Below are 17,008 nucleotides of genomic sequence, written 5' to 3'. Positions count from 1 at the left end.
GCGTGATTAAATTTTGGAAAGATTCGGAGACATTAATTAGAGTTATTTTATGTGGTAGTAGAGTTGGGCATTTTCAACGAGATCATATAATATAATAGTTAAAACTAGAAAAGGCAAGAAGAGCTAAATGCTTCATGAAGATATTTGGGGGGGGGGGGGGGGAAGGGGTGTTACTTCTGTGTATAAGAGTCAGGGGAAGTAGGGTGGACAAACATGGCAGGGGGAGAACATTATTTCAGTTTCAGACTTCGGGAGATCAACGGATGGATTACAGAATCAGGGTGGTCTTCATCAGGAAGAATCATGTACTGGGACGCCGGGTGGTCGTTCTCGAGATGGCAGGGGTTTCTCCAGACGATTTCGTAGTGCGGCTCAGATGTTGATCGGATACATTTCGAGTTGTGCGTGTGATGTTCGTGCTTTAGGTCCCGTGTTTGTTGGCTCATTCGACAGGGATGTTTTGTGTCGCCTTGGAGTCGCATCAAACCATCGTGGGTGTATGGTACAGGTGGAAGAGAGCGCTTCTGAGAATGATAAGGAAAAAGGGGCAGTTAAAGTTGGATATTGATGGTTTTTATGAAGGTGTATATAAGGGACATATAGAGGACATCGCGGCTTGCCAACACATCTCGAACCGGGACGTTGGGTGGTCTTCCTCGGGCCCGGAGGGTGTCCATAAGCCGAGACCTGGCGGAACTGTACTCGGTGCATGCCCAGACTATGTGCTCTATATCGTGATAACCGTCGCCACAAGCGCAGATACCACTCTCCACGAGCCCAATACGTCGGAGATGTGCATCCAGCGTGTAATGGTTCGCCATGAGTCGCGACATCACACGAATGAAGTCACGACCCACATCCATCCCCTTGAACCAAGGTTTCGTCGATACCTTAGGGACTATCGAATGTAGCCACCTTCCTAGCTCCCCATTGCTCCACGAGGTTTGCCAACTTTCGAGGGTTCTCTGATGAGTAATACTGAAAAATTCGTGGAAGCAAATTGGTCTTTCAAAAACATCACCTTCAATGGCACCCACCTTAGCTAAGGAGTCCGCCTTCTCATTGCCCGGAATGGAGCAATGAGAAGGGACCCACACCAAGGTAATCTGGAAAGATTTGTCAGATAAAGCACTCAGTAGCTCCCGTATTTTCCCCAAAAAATACGAGGAATGCTTTCCATGTTTCATCGAGCGAATAGCGTCAATAGAACTCAGACTATCCGAGACGATGAAGTAATGGTCTGCGGGTAATGTGTCAATGACTCCAAGGGTATACTGAATAGCAGCTAGTTCTGCGGCGTAAACTGAAGCAGGGTCACTGAGTTTATAGGAGGCGGTGAACTTTTGATTGAAAATACCGAAGCCAGTGGACCCTTCGAGGTTTGATCCGTCAGTATAAAACATCTTAGAACAGTCGACTTCTCGGAATTTATTATAAAAAATATTTGGAACCACTTGTGGGCGTATATGGTCCGGAATTCCAATAATCTCATCTTTCATGGATGTGTCGAAGAAAACAGTAGATTCAGAAGTATTTATGAAATGCACACGGTTGGGATTGTAAGAAGAAGGATTAATATTTTGCGCCATGTAGTCAAAGTACAGGGACATAAAACGGGTCTGAGAATTGAGCTCAACAAGCCTTTCGAAATTTTCAATCACCAACGGGTTCAAGATATCGCATCGAATGAGCAATCGATATGAGAGTTCCCAAAATCGATTTTTCAGCGGGAGAACGCCCGACAGGACTTCGAGACTTATCGTATGGGTCGACTGCATGCACCCTAAGGCGATACGCAAACAACGATACTGAATTCTTTCGAGTTTGATGAAATGTATGTTCGCGGCGGATCGAAAGCAGAAGCATCCGTATTCCAGTACCGACAGTATCGTTGTTTGATACAACCTAATTAGGTCTCCTGGGTGGGCACCCCACCACGTTCCGGTTATTGTACGAAGAAAGTTGATCCTTTGCTGGCATTTCTGTTTCAGATACCGAATATGGCATCCCCAAGTACCTTTCGAGTCGAACCAGACCCCTAGATATTTTACTGTGAAGACCTGAGCTATAGTTTGACCCATTAATAGAAGCTGTAGTTGTGCTGGTTCACGCTTCCTAGAAAATACAACTAGCTCAGTTTTCTCCGTGGAGAATTCGATACCCAGCTTAATAGCCCATGCAGACAAATTGTCCAAGGTATTCTGTAATGGTCCTTGTAGATCGACAGCTTTGAATCCCGTAACAGACACCACGCCATCGTCTGCAAGTTGTCTTAACGTGCAGGAATTGTCAAGACATTCATCAATGTCGTTGACGTAGAAATTGTATAACAGGGGGCTTAGACATGAGCCCTGGGGAAGGCCCATGTAGCTAAATCGTGATGTCGATAAGTCACCATGCGAAAAATGCATGTGCTTTTCCGACAACAAGTTTAGTAAAAAGTTGTTTGAAGTCGCTGAAAGACCATGCTGGTGCAGCTTCTTTGAAAGAATGTTGATCGAAACTGAATCAAAAGCCCCCTTTATATCTAGGAACACTGATGCCATCTGCTCTTTACTAGCATAGGCCATTTGAATTTCGGTTGAGAGCAACGCAAGACAATCATTCGTCCCTTTGCCTTTGCGAAAGCCAAATTGTGTATCTGACAGTAAGCCATTTGCTTCGACCCAATTGTCGAGGCGGGATAGGATCATTTTCTCGAACAACTTCCGGATACAAGATAGCATTGCGGTCGGTCGATACGAATTGTGGTCGGAGGCTGGTTTTCCTGGTTTTTGGATGGCGATGACCTTCACTTGCCTCCAATCGTGTGGGACAATGTTAGCCTCAAGAAACTTATTAAATAAGTTCAACAAGCGTCTCTTGGCAGAGTCTGGCAGATTCTTCAACAAGTTGAATTTGATTCTGTCTGGCCCTGGAGCTTTATTGTTACACGACAAGAGAGCAAGTGAGAACTCCACCATCGAAAAAGGTGTTTCGTTCGCGTTATCGTGACGGGACGCGGCGCGGTAGATCTTCTGTGCCGGGGCGGAATCCGGACAAACCTTCTTGGCGAAATCGAATATCCAACGGTTTGAATATTCCACGCTCTCATTAGTACTGTTTCGATTTCGCATACGTCGGGCTGTTCCCCAAAGAGTGCTCATCGATGTTTCTCTCGTTAATCCGTCGACGAACCGGCGCCAATAACCGCGTTTTTTGGCTTTCATCAAACTCTTCATTCGCTTGTCTAACGTCGCGTACTGTCGAAAACTAGCGGGTAACCCGTCGTTCCGGAAGGTCTTAAACGCGGCGGCCTTCTCTGCGTACACGTCTGAGCACTCTTTATCCCACCAGGGATTGGGAGAACGTTTTTGTATGTTCGCGCCGGGTACTGGCCTAGTCTGAGCTTGATTCGCGCTGTCGAGAATCAAGCCAGCCAAAAAGCTGTACTCTTCCTCCGGAGGAAGTTCTTGAGTAGATTCGATGTTGTCGGATATCGCGGCAGCATAGCTCTTCCAATCGATATTTCGTGTGAGGTCATACGAAATATTGATTGTTTCCAATGGCCTTGAGCCGTTATTGATTGAGACTACGATCGGCAGATGGTCGCTACCGTGGGGATCAGGGATTACCTTCCACGCGCATTCTAACTTTAGCGAGGTCGAGCAAAGGGATAAATCTAATGCGCTTGGGCGCGCTGGTGGGGGAGGAATCCGTGTCATTTCACCCGTGTTTAGAATTGTCATGTTGAAGTTGTCGCAAATATTGTGAATTAAAGAGGAACGGTTATCATCATAAAGGCAACCCCATTCCGTACCGTGAGAGTTAAAGTCGCCTAAAACTAGTCGCGGTGCAGGCAGGGATTCTATGATGTCATGTAGCCGGCGATGCCCAATCGCGGTGTTGGGGGGAATATATATGGAAGCTATGCAAAGATCTTTGCCTTTGATTGTTACTTGACAAGCGACAACTTCAATACCTGTTATCGAGGGAAGGTTAATTCTGTAGAAGGAATAGCGCTTTTTGATCCCCAAAAGCACTCCTCCATAGGGGGTGTCTCGATCCAGGCGAATAATATTAAAGTCGTGGAAGTTGAGATCTATGTCGGAAGTTAACCAAGTTTCACATAATGCAAATGCATCGCAACTTAAATTATTTATTGAAATTTTGAAGGAATTGATTTTCGGGATGATACTTCTGCAATTCCACTGTAGAACAGTGATCAAATCCGTGACCTCGTTCGATGAGCCATCGAAGGATACAATCGCTGAAAGGAGGGGCCATTTAGCAGTCAACTGCTTCAAAAATGTTCTTACTGTAGGGAGAAAAGCTAACAACAGACTTTTAATTGGATCAGTTATATTGAAAGTTTTTATTATCCAGTCCACAATGTCCGAGAGTTTGATAATTCCAGTGCCGCGATTATTCTCGAACTGAAACAGAGGAACACTTGGGATTTTTGATGTTCCGGGAAGTGCTGGGAACTCCTTCTCTGAGTTTAATCCTCCGAGACCAGGAGCTAATTGCTTCGGTTTGGTTGCAACACTTCCAATAGATGTGACTTTCTGAGTCCCGTCAAGGGATACCTTCTGGCCTTTACAACGAACTTTAGGAGAGGAAATGTTCCTCTTCTTCCTATAACTTCTAGGCGCCCTAGTAGATGTTCCCTCTTGTGGGTCATCAGCCTCGCCCTCGTTAGGAGGCAAGTGAGCATAGATGTTTGTTGAGGTTGGTGGTGTAGCTTTCTTTAGCATTTCTGCAAAAGAACGTTCGGATCGTCCAGCAAGGGAACGTTTTAGTTTATCCCCGCGTAGTTTGTACGCGGGACATGCCGAGATATCATGCAGATTCTCTGCACAGTAAGGACACTTCTCAGCATTCTTACTGCACGAATCATCTAGATGATTCTCCCCGCATTTTTCACAGCGGGCCTTATTGCTACAATGGGTGGCTGTGTGACCCAATTGTTTACACTTTGTGCAATTCATGACCCGCGGCACAAACAGACGCACAGGCAGACGAACCTTGTGCAAGAGGACGTAATTTGGCAAAGCGGTACCAGCGAAGGTCAGCCGATAAGAGTTTGATTGGGGGTACGTTTTTGAACCATCCCCCGCAACTACTACTGAGTGCAAACGCTTGCACTCGAGTATTTTCACTGGCTGAAGTAAGCGGTCTCTGAAACGGCCAACCCCGTACTGCAGCAGATCCTCGCATGTCAAACTGTCATCGGTGACAACGCCTTCAGACTGTACTTTCACAGCTGGAATATACACGTGATAGTCCTTCGTAAAGTGCTCGCAGCAAGCAATATCGTTTGCCTGCTTTGAGTTAGTCAGCACGACCCTCAGCCTGTCTGAGCGGACCTTTTTTATTTCGATCACAGCCGAGAACCGTTCCGTTAGGTCTTTTGAAATCTGTAATAGATTCAGCGATTTTGTTTTGGGCCGAAAGAAGACCACAAAGGGACCGGTCGAGAGCTCTGGATATTGTTTGGGTCGGGGGAGAGCCTTAGGAGTCGACTCGATCTCCATTTGGCCATCCGGGGAGGAAGCCATCGACACCGTCAACGCACGGGGTCAGCACCCGCGCAGACGGGAAAAAGCCGTAAATGTATCAAAAAGGTAGATTTCACTTATCTGTATACTCGTTTCCCACGACGCACCAGTCCAGCTTAAATAGCTGGTTATTGTTCAATCCTCGCTTTACGAACAAAAGGTTGAGGAATGTGGCCTAACGGTTAACACACGCACAAAAGAAAATAAAAGTCCAAACCGAAGAGGCAGAGAATGGCAAAATAACCTTGAACGCGGATTACTGCACTGTTCTTTTTCCAACAGACCGAAAACAAAACACTTCTATCTCGATCGAGCGATGCGTAGAGACTGACCAAACATGATGTTGTACTGCAGCGATTGTTTATATACGCTTAAAATTCATTGCCTAGACGAGAAATAAGTATAAATAAGCTTTAGTCGACTTTGGGGAATATCATATTATTAAAGTCATGGATGTGTTTCGACTTCGTCTCATCAGAAACCGACACTAACTTACTGTCGGAATAGATTAGCCGGCGCTAATCTATCCCGACAGTAAGTGATGGTGAGAAATTTTGTTTTTTCCCAGTTTTTTCTCCTTAGGAGGAAATATAGCTTAGTGAATATCATATTCATATTGAGTAAAATTCTTCTCTTTCATTTTTCATTGGAGAAAAAAAGATTTACTGATAAAACCTACTGCTTGGTAATACAAGTTCTACGCGCAGGATGCACTTTAACCATCACACTTATGTCGTTTTTGCTTGAAACGAAACTAAGTCATATTCTAACACCAATTGCTGTCAAAATGTATGAACTGACAGCGGTTGGGGTTACAACCTGACTCAGTTTCGGGGTCAAGCAAAAACACCATTAGCCGTATGAAATCATGGCCGCCTTTGTGTTGCTCATATTGGTTGTGTAGTAGTTCTGCTAGCGTCCGCGGTAGCGCTGTCTATTATTTATCGGTGGTAGCTATCCGAAAACCAGGGAGCTTTTTAGAGTGACGCTTTATGGCTGCTGAGTGCTGTCACCGCATGCTTTGAGATAGAAGAGTGTAAATTTCAGTGAGTTCCTTCGAATGAATTTCCTAAAATTCTGCAACTGATACTGATATCGCTGTAATAATTTTGATGAAAACGAATGATAAAGAGTAGTTTCAATACTTTTTGAATGTATATTCGCAATTTGCAGAATTGAGAAGTGTTATTCTTATTGGAATGACATGTTACCAAATTAATTACCTATTATCAAAATGATATGTAATATATAATTATAATGACACTTTTCTGTAAAAGTCTGATGAAAATATTCAATTTATAATTTTTTTAATACACGAGATTTGTTTGTTCGTTAACAAATCAGACCCGTGACAGGCGACGATCTGCGCTTATACCAGAATCGATAGTACACGTTTGACGTGCATTGCTTCTTGCATACGGTTAAAAGCGTTCGGATAATAATCAGAAGCACGTGACTGCACGACACTCATCAAGGACGCAAAAAAGGGGAAGCGAATACGAATGCAACAACCTCTTTGTTTACAAAATGGTATTGATAGAGAGAGATTGAGAGAATGCGCCGAATGAACACTCTACTGGTGGGTGCTGAGATTCATTTTCATCATCGGGACACGGTGGGTTTTAAAGATCGAATTAACTTAATTTTGCTACTATTTGTTTAAATTATTTTCGGGACAGCAGCAGCCCATCCGGTTACCGGTATAATCGATCGATTACTCCCATTTGATATTCTAATATCTCATAACATTTAGAAATTAATAGAATATCATTTCATGTGACTTGACTATTTTGAAATTTTCAGCTTGACAGTTTTTTTTGGAATTCAGAACAATACATTCGCTGATCCTGAAATATGTGATTATAGATGTTGATAGCTGCGACTTATTGAATTTCTCTTAGCTAAGTGATAACAACGGGAGATGTGTAAGATAAATTTTTAAATAATATTGTTTATTATTCAGAACAAACCGAACAAATGTGATGAAAGAAGAACATAATTTTAACAATAGGGGAACATGGGGAGACTTGACCAGTTTTTCAGCTAAAACTGCATAAATCTCTAAAAAAAAGCCTTCAATCCCTCAAAAGTCATTGAGATATAATGTGCAAAGTTATTATGCGTCTTCATGATTTTTTGCAGAATTTTTAATTTAATTTTTGAAAAGTTACAAAAGTTTTTCTGCGATCGTTTTTTTGTCAAGTTTCTCCACTGCGGGGAAACTTGACCAAGGCGTGGGGAGGCTTGACCAAGAGAATTTTGAAAAATCATAGCAAAAAATAATTACATGAACCATACTGTAATTATTCTTTTCCATATTGTTGAGCTCCTTAGGTAGCAGTAAAAAATATAAAAGGGTTGCATTTGATAAATTGCGATTTTTTAAGGAATAACTGTACTGCTTGCATTGCATGTTCCCACGTCACGAAATCAGCCCTACTATTGCTAACTTTGTTTACTAATACTAGAATATAAAGACCTATGTTTGAGGTGGAATTTTTTTATGGCGTGATTAACATTAACAGTAGATACCAAAGCATAATAAATATCAGGAATTTTGTATCTTACTTCAGCTAATTGTCCCTTGGTCGAGTCTCCCCAATATTAGTTATTGCGTTCAATGTCATGCAAATTCTAGTAATTTTGTTCCAATGTTCCAATTTATGTAAAATCATTTCACTGCTTCACAAGGATTAAGATGGTATATTAGTACATTAATAGTAATTAGTAGTCGAGTAGATATGTCCATACAAAGTTTGATAAAAAATTTCATCATTTAATGCAAATTTATTAATCACGTAATATTATCTGTGAGGAAAGGACTTTTCCTTCCAAACTTTTAAAATTACCTTAAGGTGTCGAAACAAGTATAAAAATATTTTTGAAATAAATTTATGAATCGAAAAAAGACGCCATAGCCAAAAGTAGAATTTTGCGCTTGGTCAAGTCTCCCCATGTTCCCCTACAACATATCAGTGCCACAGGCTTTTGCTTAATGGAGTATAGTTTGCAGAGCTGCAAATTTTCACCAGGTTGTTTTGAACTTGAAGGAAGAACAAATCTCAAATCATGCCCTACTATGTTCAATGCGCCTTTTTTCGTTTGCATCATTCATTCAAACAGCCGGACTGCTCAATCATTTTCCATTCATTTTCGATTTCATTGACCCTGTGAATATCTCTGTTCTGGGATATTGACTAGATTTTTCAAGCAAAACTACTCTAGACATTCTTCTTACTGTTCATGTAAGCTTGAAAATACAAAATTTGTCAACATTTAACCTAAACTGGCCTCTACAAAGCAGATGACAACTTTGGTTGGTGAATGAAAATGCATCAATTTGAAATGACGATGTACGGTTTGGTTATGAAAATTCCGCCAACTTGAAAGTGAATGATTAAGGGAGGCTTTGAATTTGAATCATGCTTGGGTTTGATTGAGCTGAAAGTTGGCATTTGAAAATGAAAATTTGCACCACTGATAGTTTGAAATGCCGGGAACTACCATTTCTTACACACCAACCTCAATAATCCAGTCTGTTTCCGTCTACCGCAGACAACAGATTGGCCACTAAATGGTTCATGTTGCAATACAGACAAGTGAAGTCCGTTACGGAGAAACTAGGACACATGAGTTCTTAATGGTGTTTTGTGGAAAGAAGTATGCGCCGAATTGACACTAGCTCAAATAAAACGGAGACACACTTGTGCTCGGGGGTAAACCACCAGTCAAGTGTGATTTCTGTTCTCATCGCTGAAATCCACATTCGTTTCGTTGTTCGAACAAATATAACTGTTGTAGAGGATACATAGTTTGATGACTACTGCATACCATCGATGGCACGATACTACGGGTATAAAGAATTTTCTGAAAAAGAAAAGCAGAGGGTAAAGAGAGTAAAATTGGTATAATAACTGATTTCAAAAACAGCTAGATAAAGATAAATAGGCAGCATCTCGACATGCCAGAGCATTCCGTACTGAAACGTTGATCAGTTTTCCTCGGGCTTAATGGCAAACGATTAGTTGAGACCTAGCGGAAGAACACTCGGGAATGCCCAGACAATATGTTCGATATCGTGTTAGCCGTCGCCACTACTACAGCAGGTGCCACTATTTTCGAGCCTAATTGGTCGGAGATGCGCATTCAATGTGTAATGGTTTTATATGCGCAAGACACCGAACTTCACCGACATCATCGAACTTGGTGCAAGCAGTGTGGCACCAGTAGTCGTCAACGTTTTACAGGTGTGAGTGCACATCGAAAGCATCAGCGAGAGATGGTCGGTAAATAGAGTGAGTAAACGCCTAAATTCTCTGCCCAGGCTGAGCAAAAGCTTGAGTAAAGGTAGAAATTATAGCTAGAACAAATTCTCTACCCAGACATGCTAGGACACTAAACCGGCATAAGACATGTAGGATTAGCAACATAAATTGAGTAATGTGAGTTTGTGGAATAAAGGTTAAAATTAAATCGCGTGCCCCAATGTTTCAGTGTTTGAAGTGATATTTCTGTAGATTTACTTAGCTGAAGGGTCTCATGTTTCGCGTCGATTCCTGTAGTTATTCTAATATACTCTGGGTAGGACTGATCGGGAAAACAGTCCCCACACTAGTTTCGGAGGCTGGCTTATTATTGGTAGTTATTAGAGACTCTGCCAGTGATGATAACCAGGAGTTGGTGTTAATATTCTGTAGTTAATTCGCGGTCTTTTGATTATTGTTTGGCATTGTCCCGCGAGACAGAGTACCCTACGGCTTTTGCGTCTGCCGTTTCGTTTTCCCCAAAATTTAGTAAAACTAACGCGTCTTGGGGTTGGGTTTCTCGTCGGGCAACCTTGAACGTCACAAGTGGTCCTCGTAAGAGGTGGCGCTTAAACCGCTTGTTCAGTGATCCGGGAAACGCCAAAGCAGACAGATTCGTATCATCGTCTTGCAGGTTGCAAGGCATGATGCGGTAGGTTTTCTGTACTAGGTGGAGTCCGGACAAACTTTTTTGGTGAAATCTTCCCCAATCATTATACGTTGAATACGCATCTCCGGCGTATTGGAGTCGTAGAGTACGGTCTCTCCGTTTGTAGTGACGGTTATCGCGACATTAGCCACGTTGTCTGGTTGTGCACCTAGTGTTCTAGCTAAAGATCTCTGTTAAACGAATCCCTTCGATCTCGTTCCAGTCCGTGATGTGCCGGCTATCCGCGATCTCTCCGACCAGAATGAAAAAAACAAGAATATAACAGAACACAATTTTCATAACATATTGTGTTATACATTAGGTCTCGTTAGTAGTTAAAATAACAGAAATTTATAACAAGTAACAACGCGAGATATAGTTTTTAAATCTTTCTGTTATGTGTTTCTGGTCGGGTCCTCTATACGTCTCTCATGTACATATTTTTCAATACGATAAATATTGAAATTTAGTTAGGTCTCCTCTTTTGATTGATTGCTAACAACTACTGTTCCCAGCGGATCCAAGGAGGCCAGTCGGTGATTCGGTTCATGATATCCTGACGGCGATCTTCCGTTTGCCAAAAATCTGCAACTTTAATTCCTTTTTTCCTGTCATTGTTGTCTGTCCTTTCTTCACTTTCTCTGATACGACCTCTGTTATTCTGATGTTGGAATCAATCTCTCTTGTGTATGTCTTACGCCTTCCTTATAAAAAGTCCAATGCTGTTTCTCCTGATTAAAAAAATAAAATTGTTGTGTATCGATAATTTCAGACGCATGAATTTTGTTGCGCGAGTCATATAGTTGGTTAATATCAGGTTTTGATTTTTTCCAAGCTTTCGAGATAATAATCCCCCTAGGTTATTTTCGAGTGGGTAGCACTACCCATACTACTGACGTGATCCACCGGCCCTGGTAGGATTGACACTATCCTTCATTGGGAGTCGTGTTTAGAGTTGGATCGACGTAAAATCGTCAAGGATATAGCGGGACGCAGGCAGCCATACCCCAACTCGCAATAGGTCCGGGAGAGGGTGGGTAAACACCTGAACTCCTTCTCATGTAGTCCCTGCGTCTGCGAGGAGGTTCTATATCGGAGATGAATAGCAACATAGTGTAGCAACATTGCGCACGGCTTTGCCATCCTGAATCTGAACTCTCTTCCTAATTAGTACCAAGTTCAATTGGCTCCGTTCAGTACCTCCGCCTTACTATGCATATAGGAACTATAATGATTAGTAGGCACACATCAAATGTCAAAACTCACTTTAAATCAATATTCCAGCAGAACCAGTAGTTACTCTCCAATCACATCTGTTGATACTAAACAAACGAGATTGAGTTTTTTGCGTTGACTGCTGTAAGCATAGTTTACATAGCATAGGCTGTAAGGCATGTACATACATAGCATAGGCTGCAAGGCATGACTATGTACGGGGAACGTGCCATTTGAGCCAACATATTCTGATTCCTGAAGCCCTTTTACCGAAATAGTTCAATAATAAAAATAAAAAAAACGTGTTTTGGGCGATTTTTAACAACTTTTGTAGCTTATTTGGCTTGAATAAATTTTTGAGAAAAAGTTGAAGAAGGCTATTTTATAACCATAAAAGACAATGGTAACGAAATTCAGTATGTTCTATGGTTTTGCTCGAGCCAAGGCGAAGCGAACGACAAAAATAGTTACTTTTATATGGTGTGGCTTGTCTGAAGAACAAAAGAAACTGTTACTATAATTCTTGCTGTAGTAATCTGTCGAGATGAGTGAGTCGCAGAAGCAAGAAGTGGTGCTCCGGCTAAATGCAGTGATTATAAAATTATTGTTGACGCACATAGGATTAAGCATTTATAATGTGGAACATTTCCTGAAGCTGTAAATGGAGGTTAGACTTTCCGAAGCACCCTTTATCGAGTTCTACCATGTCAGGCATTCAGCGCTCATAGCGCTCAACAAATTAGCCCAGATAAAACAATTCATTTCGAACACACATGGTTGTGCGTGACAATGCTGTAATTAAGATGCTCCTATATATGGAAGATGATAAAATGAATGTTCCGCTACAAGATCGTACACCGCTTACTTGCAGATTCATTTTACATTTGAGATAAATGAAATCCATTCCGAAGGAGACGTGTAGAAACTATTTCCCGGTATTTCAAATAGTGTTTATGTGGTGAGAATATAGGTAGGCCGAACCATTTCATCCTACCTGAAAATTCAGTATAAAACATAATTCGATAGTAGCGCTACACTCAGAACTCTTTGCAATTATCAAGGTCAAATTAATACGTGCCAGTTCTGTAAATAAAACGGCACATTATGGTCTAACCTGCTTATAAACAGCTTAATATAAACAATTTCAAAATTTGTGGCAGCCGCTTATGTAATATTGACAACAGCAGAAGATGCGTCAAGCACCTCAAAATCTACAACCATTACCATAATTGAGAAAGCTCACACTTGTAAGGGCAAGAAGCAAGGAAAAAATCAGATATTCGCGAACATAAAGGCCGAAACTACGATGATGACACGGAAATGTACAATAGCAAGATAGCAACGAACAACTCCCCCCCCCCCCCCCCAAGACGCAGTTGGCGAGGAAAAAATATTTCCTCGCCTCGTAAACAGGTTTCCACATGCAATAGCTAAGCGCTTGAACCATTCAAGCCCGTTTTATTATTTTTATTGTTTACATAATGGGAATATATAAAATTCCCAAGGCTCCGTTTGTTAAATGAGTTAAATGATCAGTTTTTGAATTGCACACAGTTTTCAATTTCTGTATAAGGTCAGTGCACACTGTGCGCTGTGTACTCTTAGTACAAACACCAGGCATCACATTCAAGCCACAACCGAGAAGATAGTTTTTGTTTCGCATCATTTTAACGCAATATCTTTCTTATTGACACGTCATATTATTTTTAAGAGGAATTTGTTCCGTACTAGTACACTGCAAATCCACAAAACCGTGATATTTTAACAAACATGTAAATGAAAAATTTGCTTAAAAGTGGACTGGACAAAAAGTGGTAAAACATAAAACATACATTGCTCTTAGGCTAAGTTCACACGATACACTTAATGTTGCAAACAGCAGCAGCATTTTAGTCATTTTCTATGGTTTCGAATTAATTTTCATGTAAGTTTGAAAATGACGTGACAATACAGCGAACAGACATCAATAGGCAATCACGAAGAGCGGCTAAAATGTTGTGACTGGTTGAATATTTGCCAATAAGTTGGGATAAATGCTTCGATTGCATGTCTTCAGTATGTGACAGTCTTTCGTTCTGTTTTTGCTCGTCTTGGAATAAAATGAAAGAGATAATCTTAAATCAAAGAGAAAAAACGCTTTTAATCCACCTAACAGTGTGATGAGACATTTCTTATAACTCTTATCACTCTCTTCGGATATTGTATCGTTTGAGAACATTTAGATCTTGATGCTTCGCGATGTTTTTGATAACACATACTACATGGGATAGTGGCAGGACTCAGAGAATCGGTCAAATCAGCATAGGACAACATCAGTGCTAGAAATCTCAAACCAAATCAATGGGAAAGCGAAAAATGGCCCATAAAATAGACATACCAACGAATTATTGTTAATGCTCTGTTAATAAAATATCTAAATTGTGGTGGGAAAACTGAAATGGGTTATATATTGTACTGAGCCAAAAAATTCGAATTTTTTTTTGAATCGATTTGAAGTTTATACTTTACTCAAATTTCCAACGCGACTGAGAACTAAGAAATCAACGCTTTTTCTTGAAAACTACTAGCAGTAACACCATTCAAAGAAAATCAACAGTGAATATTTCCAGTATTTTATATTCTAGATTGCATGATTCAGTGATCGAAACCCAAAACTTCATAAAGTATTTGAAATTATTAAATTAAAATTTGTTTTTGCTATTGAAATTGACAAAATTATAGTATCGCCCCTTTGGCAATTGTTTACATTTTCGGTCCCACCTATCAGCATTCAAGTATCGCCCTTACGTTTTTTACAATAACTACAGTTTTACACCACCGATTTCGTCCGGGTTTTTTCAATAGCGATCATTGTTACTATTTACAGCTGGTATCAGCTTGATAATCCTAAAAAATACGAAAAAACAGTTTCGCCTCTAAACTGCTAGCAAAAAAGTATCGCCCTGATTGTTTGCATGGAGCGTGGAGGGCGAAACTTTAAATAAACAAACAAAAATACAGTTTCGCCCGTTGTATTTTTTGCTGTAGTTTAAGAAAGCAAAATCGTAGAATCCAATTTTTTAGGTTAATTTGTTGCGTTTCAAAGCCCTCATTCGCATGTATGAAAAAAACCTTATGTTTATATTTGTAAGTATCGCCCTTTTCACAAAAAAGCGTTGAAATGGAATCGCAGATCCTGATATCACGCTATCTCTGAAGTGCATGCGTGCATAGTTTCAAATTTTACTTCGACTTCGACTTTTTCTAAAGGTGACTTCCCAGTAGTATCCTTGATTTGAATTATTATCGCTAATCCTAATGCCAAAGAACAAATAAAAACCTCTCGAAAACGAACCATTTGGGAAAATCATCATCATTACTGGAATTTTCATTTTCACGAAACTTTTCGATAACCTTCCGTCACTTGCGTTAATGCACTGGGTGCACAGTGCTCTGAAAATCTAGCGAAATCGTCTCAGGGCACCAGCGGGTCTAATTCAGAGCTATCTGCGCGGCGAGTTAAATCTGTAAAGAATACTAAAAATTAATTTCTCTTCCATCATTTTCAGTTCAGCAATTCGAGAGATCGTGCTCACCGCAAGCCATGAAAAATAGACTACGTTGTGAAGCGATGGTCATTATTTATTAAAAAATCACGGTTAAATAAAAAATTAAACTATTAAAAAATTTCAAATAGTTTTTAATTTTCACAAACTTATTAGGAAAAATTGTTTAATAAGCTTACGTAATATTGTGTAGGAAAAAAGCTGAAAGTTTCAGTATTTTCTCCTTCTGCAACATGTAAACCCTTAAGTATACCAATTAATTGGTATACGAATTGGAATAAGTTCGCCAAATTTTGGAAGAAGTCTATAAAATAACCCCTTGAAAGCTACCTAAAAATTGTTGTAGTTCGATGCAATAAAAAATCCCCAAAAATGAAATGTACCTATTAATGTGAAATAATACATACAATAAAGAATAATACATACAATAAAGACCCATTTTTATCTATCTCATGGTGTATTTTAGGCTGACAAAATGGGGACATTGCCTAAATCGGGCAATTTTCGGGGTTTCTTTATAATAAACTGAAGCTGTTAAAATATTCTTCCCGTCCCTTGATGTAGTCTGATAACTATTTCTGATTATGATGAACTTTTTATTTTTACATATTTCCATCTTCATGATAAGGAAAACATGCGCAAGAAAGGATTTACTCCAATTCAGTCTTGTTCGTCTGCTAGAGCCCATCAAACATATGTTCATATTTGGCTGATAAAATCGGGGTTTCAATGTATTATAATAGATATTCAGCATTCGAAGAAGTTTCTTGTGAACGAGTGTAGAACGACTATGTTTCTACTTGCTTGCCAGAAATTCGGTTTGGTGAAAATCGATCATACTGTCCAAACGGCATAATTCCGAAACCGTAATTTTTGAAGTTTTAAAATTATGCAGAATTAATTTTTCAGAAAATATTAACAGAGTTCGTGTTGTCTTTAGCGAATTTGTTGAGACTTTATTATAATCATGAATATTAACCTGAGAAAATTCACCATAAATACTTCTTGGACGATATACCGTCAAAATTATTTTATCAAATGATGCGCTGTTTAACGTTTGTAAAACTCATTGAAGATACTAAACCCCCGAAATTGGCGGTTTCAAAATGATGCTATCTTAACCTTAAATTACTGTTTTTAAACATTTGACCTATACATATAATTGGTCATACAACAAAAATCAAATGCTCATCAAAATCGATCAGAACCTGCTAGAGTCGAATGGAAATCGTCATTTTTCATAAATTTCTCTCTACATTCGGAAAGTGTTATCCTCGTTATTAATCATATTACGTTTTCGTCTCAACTCGACGCATTCCAAAAAAAAAACCTGTTTTAGGTGGGTGCAATTGTGCTTTTCTCATTTGTCCAGACTACGATTCCATGGCTGGTTATGTTCAATACAATGGTGGAAATGAATATTACATGTTCAGTACGATTTGCACATACATACAATGGTTCGACAGCCACGATCTTGAGATACTATGTGATACTGAAACATCGCTTGAAACCAGCGGCGGATCATGGAGAAAGATCCGGAAGGTCCAGGCCCTGCCGAACATTTTCAACTTGTTAAGAAATTTTAAACTAGTTTTAATTTTAAAGTAGCAACCCCTCACTGCATACTCCCTCCGGGCCGGTATGATTGACGATTTTTAGAGTGATTGCATAACCTTTCTATATTAGAAAGGCAAAAATGTACCAAAGTCCAAAAAAGTCAATTTTTGTCAAACATCTCAATGTTTCATGCATTTT

Source organism: Topomyia yanbarensis, chromosome 3 (assembly GCF_030247195.1).
Source record: "Topomyia yanbarensis strain Yona2022 chromosome 3, ASM3024719v1, whole genome shotgun sequence".
NCBI classification, from domain to species: Eukaryota; Metazoa; Arthropoda; class Insecta; order Diptera; family Culicidae; genus Topomyia; species Topomyia yanbarensis.
Note: the sequence above shows the minus strand (reverse complement) of the source record.